Genomic DNA, 21,354 nt, shown 5'->3' with positions numbered 1-21,354 from the left:
ACTTTAACACCTCACTAGTACCAGTGTGGGAGACTTTCTGGGAATCCGTGGTGTTGTTGACTTTTTATTATGTCGTTTAGAATTTGTTTCACAATCGTTTAAAAATAAAAATAGACTAAAGCTTTAAAAGTTGATGGCCATTCTTAGCTGAAATGTGCCTTTTCTCGTCAAATCGCAGATGAATAACACTTTAACACCTCGCTAGTACGAGTGTGAGAGACTGTCTGGGAATCCGTGGTGCGGTTGACTTTTTATTATGTCGTTTAGAATTTGTTTCACAATCGATTAAAAATAATAATAAACTAAAGCTTTAAAAGTTAATGGCCATTCTTAGCTGAAATGTGCCTTTTCTCGTCAAATCGCAGATGAATAACACTTTAACACCTCGCTAGTACCAGTGTGGGAGACTGTCTGGGAATCCGTGGTGCGGTTGACTTTTTATTATGTCGTTTAGATTTTGTTTCACAATCGATTAAAAAGGACTATGGATTAAAGCATTTAATGGCAATGGCCATTCTGAGCTGAATGTCCCTGCTCTTGTCAGATCGCAGAAGTTGCACAGCTTAAGTCTTCGCTAGTACCAGTGTGGGAGACTGTCTGGGAATCCGTGGTGCGGTTGCCTTTTTATTATGTAGTTTAGATTTTGTTTCACAATAGATTAAATAGGACTATGGATTAAAGCATTTAACGTCAATGGCAATTCTAAGCTGAATGTGCCAGCTCTCGTCACATCGCAGAAGTTCCACAGCTTAAGGCCTCGCTATTACCAGTGTGGGAGACTGTCTGGGAATCCGTGGTGCTGTTGCCTTTTATTATGTCGTTTAGATTTGTTTCACAATCGATTAAAATGGACTATGGATTAAAGCATTTAATGTCAATGGCCATTCTAAGCTGAATGTGCCTGCTCTCGTCAGATCGCAGAAGTTACACAGCTTAAGGCCTCGCTAGTACCAGTGTGGGAGACTGTCTGGGAATCCGTGGTGCGGTTGACTTTTTATTATGTCGTTTAGATTTTGTTTCACAATAGATTAAAAAGGACTATGGATTAAAGCATTTAATGTCAATGGCAATTCTAAGCTGAATGTGCCTGCTCTCGTCAGATCGCAGAAGTTACACAGCTTAAGGCCTCGCTAGTACCAGTGTGGGAGACTGTCTGGGAATCCGTGGTGCGGTTGACTTCTTATTATGTCGTTTAGATTATGTTTCACAATAGATTAAATAGGACTATGGATTAAAGCATTTAACGTCAATAGCCATTCTAAGCTGAATGTGCCTGCTCTCGTCAGAACGCAGAAGTTACACAGCTTAAGGCCTCGCTAGTACCAGTGTGGGAGACTGTCTGGGAATCCGTGGTGTGGTTGAATTTTATTATGTCGTTTAGATTTTGTTTCACAATCGATTAAAAAGGACTATGGATTAAAGCCTTTAATGTCAATGGCCATTCTAAACTGAAAGTCCCTGCTCTCGTCAGATCGCAGAAGTTACACAGCTTAAGGCCTCGCTAGTACCAGTGTGGGAGACTGTCTGGGAATCCGTGGTGCGGTTGACTTTTTATTATGTCGTTTAGATTTTGTTTCACAATCGATTAAAAAGGACTATGAATTAAAGCATTTAATGTCAATGGCCATTCTAAGCTGAATGTGCCTGCTCTCGTTAGATCGCAGAAGTTACACAGCTTAACGCCTCGCTAGTACCAGTGTGGGAGACTGTCTGGGAATCCGTGGTGCGGTTGACTTTTTATTATGTCGTTTAGATTTTGTTTCACAATAGATTAAATAGGACTATGGATTAAAGCATTTAAAGTCAATGGCCATTCTAAGCTGAATGTGCCTGCTCTCGTCAGATCGCAGAAGTTACACAGCTTAACGCCTCGCTAGTACCAGTGTGGGAGACTGTCTGGGAATCCGTGGTGCGGTTGAATTTTTATTATGTCGTTTAGATTTTGTTTCACAATCGATTAAAAAGGACTATGGATTAAAGCATTTAATGTCAATGGCCATTCTAAGCTGAATGTGCCTGCTCTCGTCAGATCGCAGAAGTTACACAGCTTAAGGCCTCGCTAGTACCAGTGTGGGAGACTGTCTGGGAATCCGTGGTGGGGTTGACTTTTTATTATGTCGTTTAGATTTTGTTTCACAATAGATTAAATAGGACTATGGATTAAAGCATTTAATGTCAATGGCCATTCTAAGCTGAATGTGCCTGCTCTCGTCAGATCGCAGAAGTTACACAGCTTAAGGCCTCGCTCGTACCAGTGTGGGAGACTGTCTGGGAATCCGTGGTGCGGTTGACTTTTTATTATGTCGTTTAGATTTTGTTTCACAATCGATTAAAAAGGACTATGGATTAAAGCATTTAATGTCAATGGCCATTCTAAGCTGAATGTCCCTGCTCTCGTCAGATCGCAGAAGTTACACAGCTTAAGGCCTCGCTAGTACCAGTGTGGGAGACTGTCTGGGAATCCGTGGTGCGGTTGACTTTTTATTATGTCGTTTAGATTTTGTTTCACAATCGATTAAAAAGGACTATGGATTAAAGCATTTAATGTCAATGGCCATTCTAAGCTGAATGTGCCTGCTCTCGTCAGATCGCAGAAGTTACACAGCTTAAGGCCTCGCTAGTACCATTGTGGGAGACTGTCTGGGAATCCGTGGTGCGGTTGACTTTTTATTATGTCGTTTAGATTTTGTTTCACAATCGATTAAAAATAATCATAAACTAAAGCTTTAAAAGCTAATGGCCATTCTTAGCTGAAATGTGCCTTTTCTCGTCAAATCGCAGATGAATAACACTTTAACACCTCACTAGTACCAGTGTGGGAGACTTTCTGGGAATCCGTGGTGTTGTTGACTTTTTATTATGTCGTTTAGAATTTGTTTCACAATCGTTTAAAAATAAAAATAGACTAAAGCTTTAAAAGTTGATGGCCATTCTTAGCTGAAATGTGCCTTTTCTCGTCAAATCGCAGATGAATAACACTTTAACACCTCGCTAGTACGAGTGTGAGAGACTGTCTGGGAATCCGTGGTGCGGTTGACTTTTTATTATGTCGTTTAGAATTTGTTTCACAATCGATTAAAAATAATAATAAACTAAAGCTTTAAAAGTTAATGGCCATTCTTAGCTGAAATGTGCCTTTTCTCGTCAAATCGCAGATGAATAACACTTTAACACCTCGCTAGTACCAGTGTGGGAGACTGTCTGGGAATCCGTGGTGCGGTTGACTTTTTATTATGTCGTTTAGATTTTGTTTCACAATCGATTAAAAAGGACTATGGATTAAAGCATTTAATGGCAATGGCCATTCTGAGCTGAATGTCCCTGCTCTTGTCAGATCGCAGAAGTTGCACAGCTTAAGTCTTCGCTAGTACCAGTGTGGGAGACTGTCTGGGAATCCGTGGTGCGGTTGCCTTTTTATTATGTAGTTTAGATTTTGTTTCACAATAGATTAAATAGGACTATGGATTAAAACATTTAACGTCAATGGCAATTCTAAGCTGAATGTGCCAGCTCTCGTCACATCGCAGAAGTTCCACAGCTTAAGGCCTCGCTATTACCAGTGTGGGAGACTGTCTGGGAATCCGTGGTGCTGTTGCCTTTTATTATGTCGTTTAGATTTGTTTCACAATCGATTAAAATGGACTATGGATTAAAGCATTTATTGGCAATGGCCATTCTAAGCTGAATGTGCCTGCTCTCGTCAGATCGCAGTAGTTACACAGCTTAAGGCCTCGCTAGTACCAGTGTGGGAGATAGTCTGGGAATCCATGGTGCGGTTGACATTTCATTATGTCGTTTAGAATTTGTTTCACAATCGATTAAAAATAATAATAAACCAAAGCTTTAAAAGTTAATGGCCATTCTTAGCTGAAATGTGCCTTTTCTCGTCAAATCGCAGATATATAACACTTAAAGGCCTCGCTAGTACGAGTGTGAGAGACTGTCTGGGAATCCGTGGTGCGGTTGACTTTTTATTATGTCGTTTAGATTTTGTTTCACAATAGATTAAATAGGACTATGGATTAAAGCATTTAACGTCAATGGCCATTCTAAGCTGAATTTGCCTGCTCTCGTCAGATCGCAGAAGTTACACAGCTTAAGGCCTAGCTAGTACCAGTGTGGGAGACTGTCTGGGAATCCGTGGTGCGGTTAACTATTTATTATGTCGTTTAGATTTTGTTTCACAATCGATTAAAAAGGACTATGGATTAAAGCATTTAATGTCAATGGCCATTCTGAGCTGAATGTCCCTGCTCTCGTCAGATCGCAGAAGTTACACAGCTTAAAGGGGTTGTCCCAAGTTGACTCAAATTTTTTTTTTTATACATTCTAAGCAGGAAATGAATTTTAAAACATTTGGTGTTAAAAAAAATTTAAAATTCATTTCCTAAGTGCCTTTTTTTTACACTTGATAACTCAGCAAGTGCTGGTTATCTTTTCTAAAAAGGGGCGTGAGCGGCTCGATGTCAATCAAGCCGCTCCGCTCTGCAGTGTGCGCGCTCCCGATGTTGCTAGATACTGTAGTTCTAGCAACATCGGGAGAATGTTCGTCTCAAGCGGGCATGGTAAGCCCGATTGAGACGAACTTACCGTGAATGTACTGTACACTACACTACACTACACTACATTCACCCCGTTTCGGCAAGCCACTTTTCCCTCCCCCACCCTGTCACTACATTTTTGTACCCGCCGCATCGGTGCTGCATCAGCACCCGGCGAACAACTAAAAATATATAAAATAAAATAATAATCACCTAAGACGTTCTAACGGCGCTCTGAACGGTCCCGTCACTTGCCATCTTCCTTCTTCTTCGCGCCGCTCGCATTCATAGTAACAATGCGTTGTGGCGCAGATGACGTAATCATATCAGGCCCACGTGATTACTTCATCTGCGCCCACCGCTCTGTTATTGTGAATGGGAGAAGAAAAGTGACGGGACCGTTCAGCTCTTCGTGGGAACGTCTTAGGTGAGTTTATTTTTGTATGTATGTTGTTATGTATGTTGGTATGTATGTATGTATGTATGTATGTATATGTTTTCTTGTATGTATGTTGTCATGTTTGTATGTGTATATGTGCATGTATGTGTATATGTGCATGTATGTTTGCATGTATGTATGTTTTCATGTATGTATGTTTGCTTGTATGTATGTTTGCTTGTATGTGTGTTTGCTTGTATGTATGTTTGCATATTTGTATGTGTATATGTGCATGTATGTGTATATGTGCATGTATTTTTGCTTGTATGTATGTATGTATGCTTGCTTGTATGTATGTATGTTTGCATGTATGTATGTTTGCTTGTATGTATGTTTGCTTGTATGTATGTATGTTTGCTTGTATGTATGTTTGCTTGTAGGTATGTATGTTTGCTTGTATGTATGTATGTATGTATGTTTGCATGTATGTATGTTTGCTTGTATGTATGTTTGCTTGTATGTATGTTTGCATGTATGTATGTATGTTTGCTTGTATGTATGTTTGCTTGTATGTATGTATGTTTGCATGTTTGTATGTGTATATGTGCATGTATGTGTATATGTGCATGTATGTTTGCTTGTATGTATGTTTGCTTGTATGTATGTATGTATGTATGTATGCTTGCTTGCTTGTATGTATGTATGTTTGCATGTATGTATGTTTGCTTGTATGTTTGCTTGTATGTATGTTTGCTTGTATGTATGTTTGTATGTGCATGTATGTGTATATGTGCATGTATGTTTGCATGTATGTTTTCATGTATGTATGTTTTCATGTATGTATGTTTGCATGTATGTATGTTTTCTTGTATGTATGTTTTCTTGTATGTATGTTGTCATGTTTGTGTTTTCATGTATGTGTTTTCATGTATGTATGTTGTCATGTTTGTATGTGTATATGTGCATGTATGTTTGCATGTATGTATGTATGTTGTCATGTTTGTATGTTTGTATGTTTTCATGTATGTGTTTTCATGTAGGTATGTTTGCATGTATGTATGTTTGTATGTATGTTTTCATGTATGTATGTTGTCATGTTTGTATGTGTATACGTGCATGTATGTTTGCATGTATGTATGTATGTTTGTTTGTATATATGTCTGTATGGCCATGTATGATACTGTCTGCTGGCACCCTGTATCTAAGCCAACTTTGCCGCAGGCTTCTATACATGGTATAACAGTCAGTATCACACATGAAAGTGAAAGTAAGCCTACGACATGTTTTATTTCATTTTTTTTTTTATATTTTTGATTTTTTACAGGTTTGGTGTTTGGACTACGTCGGTTTCGAGGACTACTTAGATGACGCTTTTTTTTTCATCAATAAAATGGTTAATGAGGGTTGTGTTGGGGGTGCTTTATTTCAATAAAATATTTTATCTATATCTTTGTCTTTTCTTTTCAAGTTTTATTACTATCACTTTAGTAATGGCCGCTGTCTGAGTGACAAGGTCCATTACTAAGGGGAGGCTTAGTGTTAGCCGGTACAGAGGCTAACACTAAACACCATTATTACCCCGGTACCCACCACCACCAGGGGTGCCGGGAAGAGCTGGGTACGATCCAGTACCCGACCATCTGTTGTGATGGTCGGGTACTGGGGCGGCCGCAGGCTGGTATTATGAGGCTGGGAAGGGCCAAAAACAGTGGACCTTCCCACCCTTGTAATGCTAGGCTGCTGCTGCTGTGTTGTATCGGGCTGGTTATAAAAATGGGGGGGACCCCACGTCATTTTTTTTAATTATTTATTTATTATTTTTATTAAAAAGACATGGGGTTCCACCCAATTTATCATAACCAGCCACAAACACAGTGTTATTAGCCTGGGAATGTACTAAACCAGTGGCCCCTCCCACCCGTGTAATGCCAGGCTGCTGCGGCCTTGTATATGGCTGGTTATTAAAAATGTGGGTGACCCTACGTCTATTGTTAAATTTTACAAAAAAACGACGTGGGGGTCCCCCCCATTTTTATAACCAGCCCGATACAACACAGCAGCAGCAGCCTAGCATTACAAGGGTGGGAAGGTCCACTGTTTTTGGCCCTTCCCAGCCTCATACCAGCCTACGGCCGCCCCAGTACCCGACCATCACAACAGATGGTCGGGTACTGGATCGTACCAAGCTCTTCCCGGCACCCCTGGTGGTGGTGGGTACCGGGGTAATAATGGGTGGTTAGTGCTAGCCTCTGCACTGGCTAACACTAAGTACCGCCTTAATAATGGACGCTGTCAATCAGCCAACTACCATTATCTAGGCACTAATAAAGTTTGAAAAAAAAACACAAAGACAATTTTTTTTTATTGAAATAAGAAATCCCCAACAAAACCCTCGTTAACCATTTTATTAAAATTTTCAAAAAACGTAGATCTACGCAGTAGTCCAACGAATCGAAAGACGTAGTCCAATCGGTACATCAAAATCTGCAACAACATTAAAAAAAAGTTAGCAATGTGAACAATACCGATACTTATACTCACCTACACACACACAAACAACCACACACAAACATATACACAAACACATATAAACACACACCCATATATTACACAAACACACACATAAACACATATACACACACACACATATACACACACACATATACACACACACATATACACAAACACATGTACACAAACACACCCATATATACACAAACATATATACACACACACACATATATACACAAACACACACGTATACAAAAACACACACAAACATATACACACAAACCTATACACATATGCACAAACACACCCATATATACACAAACACACACACACACATATGCATACATATACACATATGCACAAACACACCCATATATACACAAACACACACATATACACACACATATACATATACAAAAACACACAAACATATACACACAAACATATGCACAAACACACCCACATACACAAACACACACACACATACACACACAAACATATACACAAACACACATATACACACAAACATATACACAAACACATGTACACAAACAAACCCACATATACACAAACATATACATATATACACAAACACACCCATATATACACACACACATATACACAAACACACCCATATATACACAAACACACACACATAAACACACCAAAAAAGCACACACACATATACACACAAACATATACACACAAACATATGTACACAAACACACCCATATATACACAAACACATACACAAACCCACACATATACAAAAACACACACACACACACAAACATATACACAAACACACCCATATATACACACACACAAATATACACAAACACAAAAATATACACAAACATATACACACAAATACACCCATATATACACTCACACATAAACACACACATATACACAAACACACCCATATATACACAAACACAGACAGAGACACACACACACACACACACACACACACACACACTTACCTTTAGCGGAGCGCAGACTTCTCGCGACGGGTGCCTTCCACTTCATCTCCTTGCATCTCCTGCGCATGCGCCGAGATGCGCCGAGATGCGCGTTCATGAGTAAATGACATCCTCTGCTCCGGACGCAGAGGATGTCATTACGCATGCGCGGCCACCGCTAAAGGTAAATAGCGGTGGCCGGGAACCTAGGCAACGAGCAGGATACAAAGAGGGACCGACCGCAACTTCAATCAACGATATCAAGAAAACGACATCGCTGGACGACGGACAGGTAATTAGAATTCTTCTTATTTTTACATGGGGGAGCTAACTAGCACCATTTATCAACTTGGGACAACCCCTTTAAGTCCTCGCTAGTACCAGTGTGGGAGACTCTCTGGGAAAACGTGGTGCGGTTGCCTTTTTATTATGTCGTTTAGATTTTGTTTCACAATAGATTAAATAGGACTATGGATAAAAACTTTTAACGTCAATGGCAATTCTAAGCTGAATGTTCCTGCTCTCGTCAGATCGCAGAAGTTACACAGCTTAAGGCCTCGCTATTACCAGTGTGGGAGACTGTCTGGGAATCCGTGGTGCGGTTGACTTTTTATTATGTCGTTTAGATTTTGCTTCACAATAGATTAAATAGGACTATGGATTAAAACATTTAACGTCAATGGCCATTCTAAGCTGAATGTGCCTGCCCTCGTCAGATCGCAGAAGTTACACAGCTTAAGGCCTCGCTATTACCAGTGTGGGAGACTGTCTGGGAATCTGTGGTGCGGTTGACTTTTTATTATGTCGTTTAGATTTGTTTCACAATCGATTAAAATGGACTATGGATTAAAGCATTTATTGGCAATGGCCATTCTAAGCTGAATGTGCCTGCTCTTGTTACATTGCAGAAGTTACACAGCTTAAGGCCTTGCTAGTACCAGTGCGGGAGATTGTCTGGGAATCCGTGGTGCGGTTGACTTTTTATTATGTCGTTTAGAATTAGTTTCACAATCGATTAAAAATAATAATAAACCAAAGCTTTAAAAGTTAATGACCATTCTTAGCTGAAATGTGCCTTTTCTCGTCAAATCACAGATATATAACACTTTAAGGCCTCGCTAGTACGAGTGTGAGAGACTGTCTGGGAATCCGTTGTGCGGTTGACTTTTTATTATGTCGTTTAGATTTTGTTTATCAATAGATTAAAATGGACTATGGATTAAAACATTTAATGTCAATGGCCATTCTAAGCTGAATGTGCCTGCTCTCGTCAGATCGCAGAAGTTACACAGCTTAAGGCCTCGCTAGTACCGGTGTGGGAGACTGTCTGGGAATCCGTGGTGCTGTTGACTTTTTATTATGTCGTTTAGAATTTGTTTCACAATCGATTTTGACCGCACAGGTTTTTTTACAGAAATTATTGGAAGTAGGCCGTGAAAATTAAAATCAACATTTCTTCAAAGAAAATGTAGGTTTAGCGATTTTTTTTCTGATTTCCACAAGCACTAAAGGAGAAAAAGCACCGTAAAATTTGTAAAGCAATTTCTCCCGAGTAAAACAATACCCCACATGTGGTAATAAACGGTTGTTTGGAGACAAGGCAAGGCTGAGAAGTGAAAGAGCGCTATTTGGCTTTTGGAGCTCAAGTTTAGCAGGAATGGTTTGCGGAGGCCATGTCACATTTACAAAGCCCCTGAGGGGACAAAACAGTGGAAAACCCCCACAAGTGACCCCATTTTGGAAACTACACCCATTGAGGAAATTATCTAGGGGTATAGTGAGCGTTTTGACCCAACAGGTTTTTTGCAGAAATTATTGGAAGTAGGCCCTGAAAATAAAAATCAACATTTTTTCAAAGAAAATGTAGGTTTAGCTTATTTTTACTAATTTCCAGAAGGACTGAAGGAGAAAAAGCACCACAAAATTTGTAAAGCAATTTCTCCCGAGTAAAACAATGCCCCACATGTGGTAATAAACGGCTGTTTGGAGACACGGCTTGGCTTAGAAGGGAAAGAGCGCTATTTGGCTTTTGGAGATCACATTGAGCAGGAATGGTTTGCGGCGGCCATGTCACATTTGCAAAGCCCCTGAGGGGAAAAAACAATGAAAACACCCAAAAAGTGACACCATTTAGGAAACTACACCTCTTGAGGAATTCATCTAGGGGCGTAGTGAGCATTTTGACCCCACAGATGTTTCATAGAATTTATTAGAATTGGGCAGTGAAAATAAAATCCTTTTTCTTCAATAAGACGTAGCTTTAGCGCAAATTTTTTCATTTTCGCAACAAATAAAGGAAAAAAAAGAACCCAACATTTGTAAAGCAATTTCTCCCGAGTACGGCAATACCCCATATGTGGTCATAAACTGCTGTTTGGGCAAACGGCAGGGCTCAGAAGGGAAGGACCGCCATTTGGAGTGCAGATGTTGCTGGATTGGTTTCTGGGCGCCTGTGGGCCCAAAACAGTGGAAACCCCCCAGAAGTGACCCAATTTTGGAAACTACACCCCTCAATGCATTTACCTAGGGGTGTAGTGAGCATGTTAACCCTGCAGATGTTTTGTAGAAATTAGTGTGAACTCGATGTTGCAGAGTGAAAATGGGATTTTTTCCACAGATATGTGGACAATATGTGGTGCCCGGCTTGTGCCACCATAACAAGACAGCTCTCTAATTATTATGCTGGGTTTCCTGGTTTTAGAAACACCCTACATGTGGCCCTAATCTCTTGCCTGGACAGTCGACCAGGCTCAGGAGTGAAAGCGTACCATGTAAAATTGAGGCCTAATTTGGCGATTTACAAAGTATTGGTTCACAACTGCAGAGGCTCAGATGTGAAATAATAAAAATAAACCCCTGGGAAGTGACCCCATTATGGAAACTGCACCCCTCAAGGCATTTATTAAGGGGTGTAGTGAGCATTTTCACCCCACAGGTCTTTTCCATAAATGAATGCGCTGTGGATGGTGCAAATTAAAAATTTATATTTTTCCCTAGATATGCCATTCAGTGGCAAATATGTCGTGCCCAGCTTATGCCACTGGAGACACACACCCCAAAAATTGCTAAAAGGGTTCTCCCGGGTATGACAGTGCCATATATGTGGAAGGAAACTGCTGTTTGTGCACGCTGTAGGGTTCAGATGGGAGGAAACGCCATTTGGCTTTTGGAGCGTGAATTTTGCTTGGTAGTAGTTTTGTTTGGAGTCTTACTGGTGTTTCCGTTTATAATGTAGGGCATATGTAAGCCGGGCGGAGTATATAAGGGGCATAGTCAGGGGGTATAATAATGGGGTAAAATAAACAATAAAATTATCCATAGATTTGTGTTACGCTGTGACACAATCATTTCTGCACAGGCCGGTGTCGCACTGATATATGGCGTCCTTTCTTATGCCCCTTTTGGTCCATACTCCGCACCTTTGTAGTTTGGGGAATTTTGCTAGGAAGTGTTGTCCTGGTATAATACGGGCACCGTCGCTTCCAGCGGATATGTTTGGGCCCTCCCCTTCCTGGTTCCCTAATTTTAGGTCCTTGATAAATCGCCTCTTCAAACAGAAGAAATGTTCCCCTCGGGCACAACTGCATATTTTTTTATTTCCTGACTTATTGGAGCCATAAATAATTTTATTTTTTCATAGATGTAGTGGTATGAGGGCTGGTTTGTTGTGGGACGAGCTGTAGTTATTATTGGTACCATTTTGGGGTACATGTGACATTTTGATCACCTTTTATCCTATTTTTTGGGATGCCAGGTAAACAAAAAAACGCAATTCTGACACAGATTTTTTCGGTTATAAATTACATGTTAACTTTATTCTGCGGGTCAGTACGATTCCGGCGATACCTAATTTATAGCACTTTTTTATGTTTTACAACTTTTTGCACATTAAAATTACTTTTGCAAAAAGAATGTATTTTTTCTGTCGCCAAGTTGTGAGAACCATAACTTTTTCATTTTTTTGTCGACGGAGGTGTATGAGGGCTTGTTTTTTGCGGGACGAGCTATCGTTTTTATAGGTACCATTTTTGGATACGTGCGACTTTTTGATCACTTTTTATTCTAACATTTGTAGGGCAAAGTGACTAAAAAACAGAAACTCTGGTAACGTTTTTTACGTTTTTTTTTACGCTGTTCACCGCGTGCAATAAATAATATAATATTTTGATACCTCAGGTCGTTACGGTCGCGGCGATACCAAATACATATGGTTTATTATTATTTTTCAATAATAAAGGACTTGATAAGAGTAAAAGGGGGATTGTGTTTTATTTGATTACTTGAAACTTTTATTGTTTTCAAACTTTTATTATTTGCACTTTTTTTTACACTTTTTTATACTTTTTTTACACTTTTTCTCAAGTCCCACTAGGGGACTTGAAGGTCCAACGGTCAGATTTTTTTTTTTCTAATACATTGCACTACCTATGTAGTGCAATGTATTAGATCTGTCAGTCATTCACTGACAGCAAGCCGACTAGGCTTCGCCTCCCGGCGGGGCCTAAATCGGCTTCCGTAATGGCAGAGCAGGAGACCATTGTGTCTCCTGTTGCCATAACAGCAGTCGCCAGTCCTGATTGACTGTCAGGGCTGGCGATCTGCTAGTAACCGCTACGATGCAGCAATCGCTTTCGATTGCTGCATCGAAGGGGTTAATGGCAGGGATCGGAGCTAGCTCCGGTTCCTGGCGTTACAGGTGGATGTCAGCTGTACAGTACAGCTGACTTCCACCGCTGATGACGCCGGATCAGCTCCTGACCCGGCGCCATCTTGCCGGCAGCTACGGAAGCCGATCAGGCTCCGCCGCCCAGCGGATCTTGACCGGCTTCGGTGCTAGGCAGACCGGGAGGCCAGTATTAGGCCTCCGGTTGCCATTGCAGCCACCGGAACCCCGGCAATTTTATTACTGGGGTTCCGATGAGCTACAAACACCTTAAGTGCAGCGATCGCGTTTGAGCGCTGCACTTAAGGGGTTAATGGCGGGGATCGAAGCTAATTTCGGTCCCCGCCGTTACAGCCGGATCTCAGCTATAAGATACAGCTGAGATCCGGTGATGATGGCACCAGCTCAGCTTCTGAGCCGGTCCCAAACATTCGGCGTACATGTACGGCAAGATGCGGGAAGTCAATGCTTTCCATGACGTACATGTACGGCAAATGTCGGGAAGGGGTTAAATGTCAATGGCCATTCTAAGCTGAATATGCCTGCTCTCGTCAGATCGCAGAAGTTACACAGCTTAAGGCCTCGCTAGGACCAGTGTGGGAGACTGTCTGGGAATCCGTGGTGCGGTTGACTTTTTATTATGTCGTTTAGATTTTGTTTCACAATAGATTAAATAGGACTATGGATTAAAGCATTTAACGTCAATGACCATTCTAAGCTGAATGTGGCTGCTCTCGTCAGATCACAGAAGTTACACAGCTTAAGGCCTCGCTAGTACCAGTGTGGGAGACTGTCTGGGAATCCGTGGTGTAGTTGACTTTTTATTATGTCGTTTAGATTTTGTTTCACAATAGATTAAATAGGACTATGGATTAAAGCATTTAACGTCAATGACCATTCTAAGCTGAATGTGGCTGCTCTCGTCAGATCACAGAAGTTACACAGCTTAAGGCCTCGCTAGTACCAGTGTGGGAGACTGTCTGGGTATCCGTGGTGCGGTTGACTTTTTATTATGTCGTTTAGAATTTGTTTCACAATCGATTAAAATGGACTATGGATTAAAGCATTTATTGTCAATGGCCATTGTAAGCTGAATGTGCCTGCTCTCGTCAGATCGCAGAAGTTACACAGCTTAAGGCCTCGCTAGTACCAGTGTGGGAAACTGTCTGGGAATCCGTGGTGCGGTTGACTTTATATTATGTTGTTTCGAATTTGTTTCACAATCGATTAAAAATAATAATAAACTAAAGCTTTAAAAGTTAATGGCCATTCTTAGCTGAAATGTGCCTTTTCTCGTCAAATTGCAGATGAATAACACTTTAACACCTCGCTAGTACCAGTGTGGGAGACTGTCTGGGAATCCGTGGTGCTGTTGACTTTTTATTATGTCGTTTAGATTTTGTTTCACAATAGATTAAATAGGACTATGGATTAAAGCATTTAACGTCAATGGCAATTCTAAGCTGAATGTGGCTGCTCTCGTCAGATCGCAGAAGTTACACAGCTTAAGCCTTCGCTAGTACCAGTGTGGGAGACTGTCTGGGAAAACGTGGTGCAGCTGCCTTTTTATTATGTCGTTTAGATTTTGTTTCACAATCGATTAAAATGGACTATGGATTAAAAGATTTAATGTCAATGGCCGTTCTAAGCTGAATGTGCCTGCTCTCGTCAGATTGCAGAAGTTACACAGCTTAAGGCCTCGCTAGTACCAGTGTGGGAGACTGTCTGGGTATCCGTGGTGCGGTTGACTTTTTATTATGTCGTTTAGAATTTGTTTCACAATCGATTAAAAATAATAATAGACTAAAGCTTTAAAAGTTAATAGCCATTCTAAGCTTAAATGTGCCTTTTCTCATCAAATCGCAGATATATAACACTTTAAGGCCTCGCTAGTACCAGTGTGGGAGACTGTCTGGGAATTTGTGGTGCGGTTGACTTTTTATGTCGTTTAGATTTGTTTCACAATCAATTAAAATGGACTATGGATTAAAGCATTTATTGTCAATGGCCATTGTAAGCTGAATGTGCCTGCTCTCGTCAGATCGCAGAAGTTACACAGCTTAAGGCCTCGCTAGTACCAGTGTGGGAAACTGTCTGGGAATCCGTGGTGCGGTTGACTTTATATTATGTCGTTTCGAATTTGTTTCACAATCGATTAAAAATAATAATAAACTAAAGCTTTAAAAGTTAATGGCCATAATTAGCTGAAATGTGCCTTTTCTCGTCAAATTGCAGATGAATAACACTTTAACACCTCGCTAGTACCAGTGTGGGAGACTGTCTGGGAATTTGTGGTGCGGTTGACTTTTTATGTCGTTTAGATTTGTTTCACAATCGATTAAAATGGACTATGGATTAAAGCATTTATTGTCAATGGCAATTCTAAGCTGAATGTGGCTGCTCTCGTCAGATCACAGAAGTTACACAGCTTAAGGCCTCGCTAGTACCAGTGTGGGAGACTGTCTGGGAATCCGTGGTGCAGTTGACTTTTTATTATGTCGTTTAGATTTTGTTTCACAATCGATAAAAAAGGACTATGGATTAAAGCATTTAATATCAATGGCCATTCTAAGCTGAATGTCCATGCTCTCGTCAGATCGCAGAAGTTACACAGCTTAAGGCCTCGCTAGTACCAGTGTGGGAGACTGTCTGGGAAGCCGTGGTGCGGTTGACTTTTTATTATGTTGTTTAGAATTTGTTTCACAATCGTTTAAAAATAAAAATAGACTAAAGCTTTAACCCCTTAAGGACGCAGCCTAGTTTGGGCCTTAAGGCTCAGAGGCCATTTTTCAAATCTGACATATTTCACTTTATGTGGTAATAACGTCGGAATGCTTAAACCTATCCAAGCGATTCTGAGACTGTTTTCTCGTGACACTTTGGGCTTCATGTTCGTGGTAAAATTTGGTCGATATTTTCAGTCTTTATTTGTGAAAAATTGCAAAATTTCGAGAAAATTGACAAAAAATAGCATTTTTCAGAATTTAAATGCATCTGCTTGAAAAACAGACGGTTATACCACCCAAAATAGTTACTAGTTCACATTTCCCATATGTCTACTTTAGATTGGCATCGTTTTTTGAACATTATTTTATTTTTCTTGGACGTTACAAGGCTTAGAACATAAACAGCAATTTCTCATATTCTTAAGAAAATTTCAAAAGCCTTTTTTTGAAGGTACCAGTTCAGTTCTGAAGTGGATTTGAGGGGCCTATGTATTAGAAACCCCCATAAAACACCCCATTTTAAAAACTAGACCCCTCAAAGTATTCAAAACAGCATATAGAAAGTTTTTTAACCCTTCAGGCATTTCACAGGAATTAAAGCAAAGTGGAAATGAAATTTGCAAATTTCAATTTTATTAATTTTTTTTCTGTAACAGAGAAGGTTTTACCAGAGAAATACTACTAAATATGTATTGTCCAGATTCTGCAGTTTTTAGAAATGTCCCACATGTGGCCCTACTGCGCTTGTGGACTAAAACACAAGCCCTAGAAGCAAAGAAGCACCTAGTGCATTTTGAGGCCTCTTTTTTATTAGAATATATTTTAGGCAGCATGCCAGGTTTGAAGAGGTGTTGATGTATCAAAACAATGGAAACCCACCAGAAGTGACCCCATTTTGGAAATTACACCCCTCAAGGAATTAATTTATTGTTTTTGTTATCATTTTGACCGCACAGTTTTTTCACAGCACCTATTTGAATTGGGCTGTGAAATGAAAAAAATGATATTTTTTCCAATAAGATGTCATTTTTGATCAAAATTTCTTACTTTCACAGGGAACAACATTCCCCATTTTGTTGCCCAATTTGTCCTTAGTGTGGCAATACCCCAATTGTGGTGATAAACTGCCGTTTGGGCCCATGGGAGGGCTCAGAAGGAAAGGAGCGCTATGTGTTTGTTGGAGTCCAGATTTTGCTGGATTGGTTTTCGGGTGCCATGTCGCATTTGCAGAGCCCCAGAGGTATCAAAGCAATGGAAACCCACCAGAAGTGACCCCATTTTGGAAACTAAACCCCTCAAGGAATTAATTTATGGTTTTTGTTATCATTTTGACCACACAGTTTTTTCACAGCACCTATTTGAATTGGGCTGTGAAATGAAAAAAATGATATTTTTTCCAATAAGATGTCATTTTTGATCAAAATTTCTTATTTTCACAGGGAACAACATACCCCATTTTGTTGCCCAATTTGTCCTTAGTGTGGCAATGCCCCATTTGTGGTGACAAACTGCCGTTTGGGCCCATGGGAGGGCTCAGAAGGAAAGGAGCGCTATGTGTTTGTTGGAGTCCAGATTTTGCTGGATTGGTTTTCGGGTGCCATGTCGCATTTGCAGAGCACAAGAGGTATCAAAGCAATGGAAACCCACCAGAAGTGACCCCATTTTGGAAACTACACCCCTCAAGGAATTCATTTATGGTTTTTGTTATCATTTTGACCGCACAGTTTTTTCACAGCACCTATTTGAATTGGGCTGTGAAATGAAAAAAATGATATTTTTTCCAATAAGATGTCATTTTTTATCAAAATTTCTTATTTTCACAAGGAACAACATACCCATGGGAGGGCTCAGAAGGAAAGGACCACCATTTGGCCTACTGGAGCTTTTCTGGTGCTAAGTCATGTATGCAGAAGCCCCAGAGGTACCAGTACAGTTGAAACCCCCGAGAAGTGACCCCATTTTAAAAACTACACCCCTTAAGACATTCATCTAGAGGTGTAGTGAGCATTTTGACCCCACAGGTACTGTGTAAAAGATAATGCGCAGCAGATGGTGCAGTGTGAGATTTGCAATTTTCTATATATATATATGCCATTTCAGTGTCCAATATATTGTGCCCAGCATGCGCCACCGGAGATATACACCCCTTAAATTGTAATGTAGGTTCTCCTGGGTACGGCAATACCCTACATTTGGCTGTTATCAGCTGCCTGGGCATATGGCAGGGCTCAGAAGGGAAAGATGAGGGGGGTAAGCTGTGCGGAGTGCATCAGGGTAAATTAAAAATCAAGGGATGTATGATACATTTTAAAACAATCTTTTATACAGAGCCCTGGTTTTTCGGGACACGTGTCACATTGGTATATTGTGTTCTTCCTTATCCCCCTCTTATAGCAGACTCTGCACCTCTTTTGACTCTTTCCCTTTCCACCGGTTTGGGGAACTTCTCCTGGAAAGTGTTGCCCTGGTATGATGCGTGTGGCCTCGCTTCCAGAAGTACTGGGTGCCCCCCCTTCCTGGTCCCTAAAGATTAGATCTTGAAATTCCAGGAAAGTTCCCCTCTGGCCTGCACATCGACGTAGCACGTACGCATTGTACAAAGCCATCTGTATGATGTGCCCGGCCAGCTTCTTATACCACACCGCATGGCGCTGTAGGGCTTCAGGACTTGATTTGACAAGTCCATCCCTCCCATGTACCTATTGTAGTCCAGGATGCAGTCTGGTTTGGGGGTGGCCTTTCCTTTATATATCCTTAACCTGTAGTTATACCCTGATGCACTCTCGCACAGCTTATACATCTTCACGCCATACCTTGCCCTCTTACCCGGTAGGTACTTGCGGAATTGAACCCTCCCTTTAAAATGTACCAGGGACTCATCAATAGAAATACACTTCTCGGGGGTGTATGATTGGGAAAACCGGGCACTGAAACGGTCTAATAGGGGTCTCCGTTTATACAAACGGTCAAAACTGGGGTCATCTCGGGGTGGGCACGGCTCATTATCAGTATAATGTAAGAAGCGAAGTATTGCCTCATTTATTTATTTTTTTAGGTTCCAGTTCAGTTCTGAAGTTGCTTTGAGGGGCCCATATATTAGAAACCCCTATCAAAAACCCCATTTTAGAAACTAGACCCCTCAAAGTATTCACAACAGCATTTAGAAAGTTTATGAACCCTTTAGGTGTTTCACAGAAATTTAGAGCAAAGTAGAGGTGACATTTACTTTTTTTTTGTCAGAAAATCCTCTTTATACCATTTTTTTTATAACACAAAAGTATTTATGACAGAAACGCAACTCGATACTTATTGCCCAGATTCTGCAGTTTTTAGAAATATCCCACATGTGGCCCTCGGGCAGTAATGGACTGAAGCACCGGCCTCCGAAGCAAAGGAGCACCTAGAGGATTTTGAGGCCTCTTTTTTATTAGGCACCATGTCCGGTTTGAAGAGGTCTTGTGGTGCCAAAACATTGGAAACCCCCCAAAAGTGACCCCAATTTGGAAACTAGACCCCTTGAGGAATCCATTGCAGTTTTCATGTCATGCATGTGGCTTTTTGATCAGTTTTTATTCTATTTTTAGGTGGCGTGGTGACTAAAAAACAGCAATTCTACTATTGTTTTTTTATTCTATTTTTTTTACAGCGTTCACCGTGCGCTATAAATGACACGTTCACTTTATTCTGCGTGGCGATACGATTACGGCGATACCAGATGTTTATAGTTTTTTTTTATGTCTTATGGCGTTTGCACAATAAAATACGTTTTGTAAACAATCATTCACTTTTTGTGTTCCTTATTCTAAGAGCCATAACGTTTTTATTTTACAATCAATAAAGCCGTGCGAGGACTTATTTTTTGCGTAACGAACTGTAGTTTCGATCAGTACCATTTTTCGGTACATGCGACTTTTTGATCTCTTTTTATTCAATTTTTTGGGAGGTGAAGTGACCAAACAATTGTTATTGTGGTACGGTTTATCATTATTTTTTTTTACGGCGTTCACCGTGCGGGATAAATAACAAAATAATTTTGTAGTTCAGGCCGTTACGGACGCGGCGATACCAATTATGTATAGTTTATTTGTTTGTTTATATATTTTTATTAATAATAAATGACTGATAAGGGAAAAAGGGGGATTTTTACTTTTAATACTTTTAAAACTTTTATTTTCTTATTTTTACACAACTTTTTTAAACTTTTTTTTAACTTTATCCCACTAGGAGACTTGAGGGCAGGAGGCCCTGATCGCTATTCTAATACACTGCACTACATGGGTAGTGCAGTGTATTAGAACTGTCAGCTACTCACTGACAGCAAGCATAGTGGGTCCCGACGTTGTCAGGACCCACTAGGCTTCCGTCTATGGCATAGCCGAACGCCATTGTTTGGTGTCCGGTTGCCATAGTCACCATCGCCGGCCGCTATCGTGTAGCAGGCCGGCGATGGCGGATTAACCCCTAAGAAGCCGCGATCGCTATTGAACGCGGCTTCTGAGGGGTTTATCGGCGGGGGAGCTCCGCGATCGGTCCCGGCACATTGAGCAGTGATAGTCTGCTGTCGGAAACAGCAGCTATCACAGCTCATGAACGCGCCCCGCGCGAACGGCGCCGTGTTTACTCCATGACATACTATTATGTCATGGAGCGCGAACGATGCACTTACCATGACATAATAGTATGTCCTGGAGCGTTAAGGGGTTAAGGCCTCGCTAGTACCAGTGTGGGAGACTGTCTGGGAATCCGTGGTGTGGTTGACTTTTTATTATGTCGTTTAGATTTTGTTTCACAATCGATTAAAATGGACTATGGATGAAAGCATTTAATGGCAATGGCTGTTCTAAGCTGACTGTCCCTGCTCTCGTCAGATCGGAGAAGTTACACAGCTTAAGACCTCGCTAGTACCAGTGTGGGAGACTGTCTGGGAATCCGTGGTGCGGTTGACTTTTTATTATGTCGTTTAGATTTTGTTTCACAATCGATTAAAATGGACTATGGATTAAAGCATTTAATGTCAATGGCCATTCTAAGCTGAATGTCCCTGCTCTCGTCAGATCGCAGAAGTTACACAGCTTAAGGCCTCGCTAGTACCATTGTGGCAGACTGTCTGGGTATCCGTGGTGCGGTTGCCTTTCTATTATGTCGTTTAGAATTTGTTTCACAATCGATTAAAAATAATAATAGACTAAAGCTTTAAAAGTTAATGGCCATTCTTAGCTGAAATGTGTCTTTTCTCGTCAAATTGCAAATGAATAACACTTTAACACCTCGCTAGTACCAGTGTGGGAGACTGTCTGGGAATCCGTGGTGCGGTTGACTTTTTATTATGTCGTTTAGATTTTGTTTCACAATCGATTAAATAGGACTATGGATTAAAGCATTTAATGTCAATGGCCATTCTAAGCTCAATGTGCCTGCTCTCGTCAGATCGCAGAAGTTACACAGCTTAAGGCCTCGCTCGTACCAGTGTGGGAGACTGTCTGGGAATCCGTGGTGCAGTTGCCTTTTTATTATGTCGTTTAGATTTTGTTTCACAATCGATTAAAAAGGACTATGGATTAAAGCATTT

General features: G+C 40.7%; 22 pseudogenes; all 22 read left to right on the top strand.

Annotated features, from left to right (window-relative positions):
* Positions 1 to 873: 873 nt before the first annotated feature.
* Positions 874 to 992, top strand: LOC142680104 (5S ribosomal RNA; annotated as a pseudogene).
* A 67-nt stretch (positions 993 to 1,059) lies between these two features.
* LOC142681143 (5S ribosomal RNA) lies at positions 1,060 to 1,178 on the top strand (annotated as a pseudogene).
* A 67-nt stretch (positions 1,179 to 1,245) lies between these two features.
* On the top strand, positions 1,246 to 1,364 carry LOC142681383 (5S ribosomal RNA; annotated as a pseudogene).
* Positions 1,365 to 1,430: 66 nt separating this feature from the next.
* Positions 1,431 to 1,549, top strand: LOC142681247 (5S ribosomal RNA; annotated as a pseudogene).
* A 67-nt stretch (positions 1,550 to 1,616) lies between these two features.
* LOC142680138 (5S ribosomal RNA) lies at positions 1,617 to 1,735 on the top strand (annotated as a pseudogene).
* A 67-nt stretch (positions 1,736 to 1,802) lies between these two features.
* On the top strand, positions 1,803 to 1,921 carry LOC142680279 (5S ribosomal RNA; annotated as a pseudogene).
* Positions 1,922 to 1,988: 67 nt separating this feature from the next.
* Positions 1,989 to 2,107, top strand: LOC142681394 (5S ribosomal RNA; annotated as a pseudogene).
* Positions 2,108 to 2,174: 67 nt separating this feature from the next.
* On the top strand, positions 2,175 to 2,293 carry LOC142681212 (5S ribosomal RNA; annotated as a pseudogene).
* Positions 2,294 to 2,360: 67 nt separating this feature from the next.
* Positions 2,361 to 2,479, top strand: LOC142681046 (5S ribosomal RNA; annotated as a pseudogene).
* Positions 2,480 to 2,546: 67 nt separating this feature from the next.
* LOC142680990 (5S ribosomal RNA) lies at positions 2,547 to 2,665 on the top strand (annotated as a pseudogene).
* Positions 2,666 to 4,036: 1,371 nt separating this feature from the next.
* LOC142680248 (5S ribosomal RNA) lies at positions 4,037 to 4,155 on the top strand (annotated as a pseudogene).
* Positions 4,156 to 8,885: 4,730 nt separating this feature from the next.
* On the top strand, positions 8,886 to 9,004 carry LOC142680113 (5S ribosomal RNA; annotated as a pseudogene).
* A 67-nt stretch (positions 9,005 to 9,071) lies between these two features.
* Positions 9,072 to 9,190, top strand: LOC142680297 (5S ribosomal RNA; annotated as a pseudogene).
* A 439-nt stretch (positions 9,191 to 9,629) lies between these two features.
* On the top strand, positions 9,630 to 9,748 carry LOC142681410 (5S ribosomal RNA; annotated as a pseudogene).
* Positions 9,749 to 13,573: 3,825 nt separating this feature from the next.
* LOC142680132 (5S ribosomal RNA) lies at positions 13,574 to 13,692 on the top strand (annotated as a pseudogene).
* Positions 13,693 to 13,759: 67 nt separating this feature from the next.
* On the top strand, positions 13,760 to 13,878 carry LOC142680231 (5S ribosomal RNA; annotated as a pseudogene).
* A 253-nt stretch (positions 13,879 to 14,131) lies between these two features.
* On the top strand, positions 14,132 to 14,250 carry LOC142680130 (5S ribosomal RNA; annotated as a pseudogene).
* A 440-nt stretch (positions 14,251 to 14,690) lies between these two features.
* LOC142680326 (5S ribosomal RNA) lies at positions 14,691 to 14,809 on the top strand (annotated as a pseudogene).
* A 250-nt stretch (positions 14,810 to 15,059) lies between these two features.
* Positions 15,060 to 15,178, top strand: LOC142680128 (5S ribosomal RNA; annotated as a pseudogene).
* Positions 15,179 to 15,428: 250 nt separating this feature from the next.
* On the top strand, positions 15,429 to 15,547 carry LOC142680334 (5S ribosomal RNA; annotated as a pseudogene).
* Positions 15,548 to 15,614: 67 nt separating this feature from the next.
* LOC142680186 (5S ribosomal RNA) lies at positions 15,615 to 15,733 on the top strand (annotated as a pseudogene).
* A 5,438-nt stretch (positions 15,734 to 21,171) lies between these two features.
* On the top strand, positions 21,172 to 21,290 carry LOC142680284 (5S ribosomal RNA; annotated as a pseudogene).
* The last annotated feature ends 64 nt before the right edge of the window (positions 21,291 to 21,354 follow it).

Source organism: Rhinoderma darwinii (genome assembly GCF_050947455.1).
Source record: "Rhinoderma darwinii isolate aRhiDar2 chromosome 2 unlocalized genomic scaffold, aRhiDar2.hap1 SUPER_2_unloc_56, whole genome shotgun sequence".
In the NCBI taxonomy this organism is placed as follows: Eukaryota; Metazoa; Chordata; class Amphibia; order Anura; family Rhinodermatidae; genus Rhinoderma; species Rhinoderma darwinii.
This window is presented reverse-complemented; position numbering and strand designations above follow the sequence as displayed.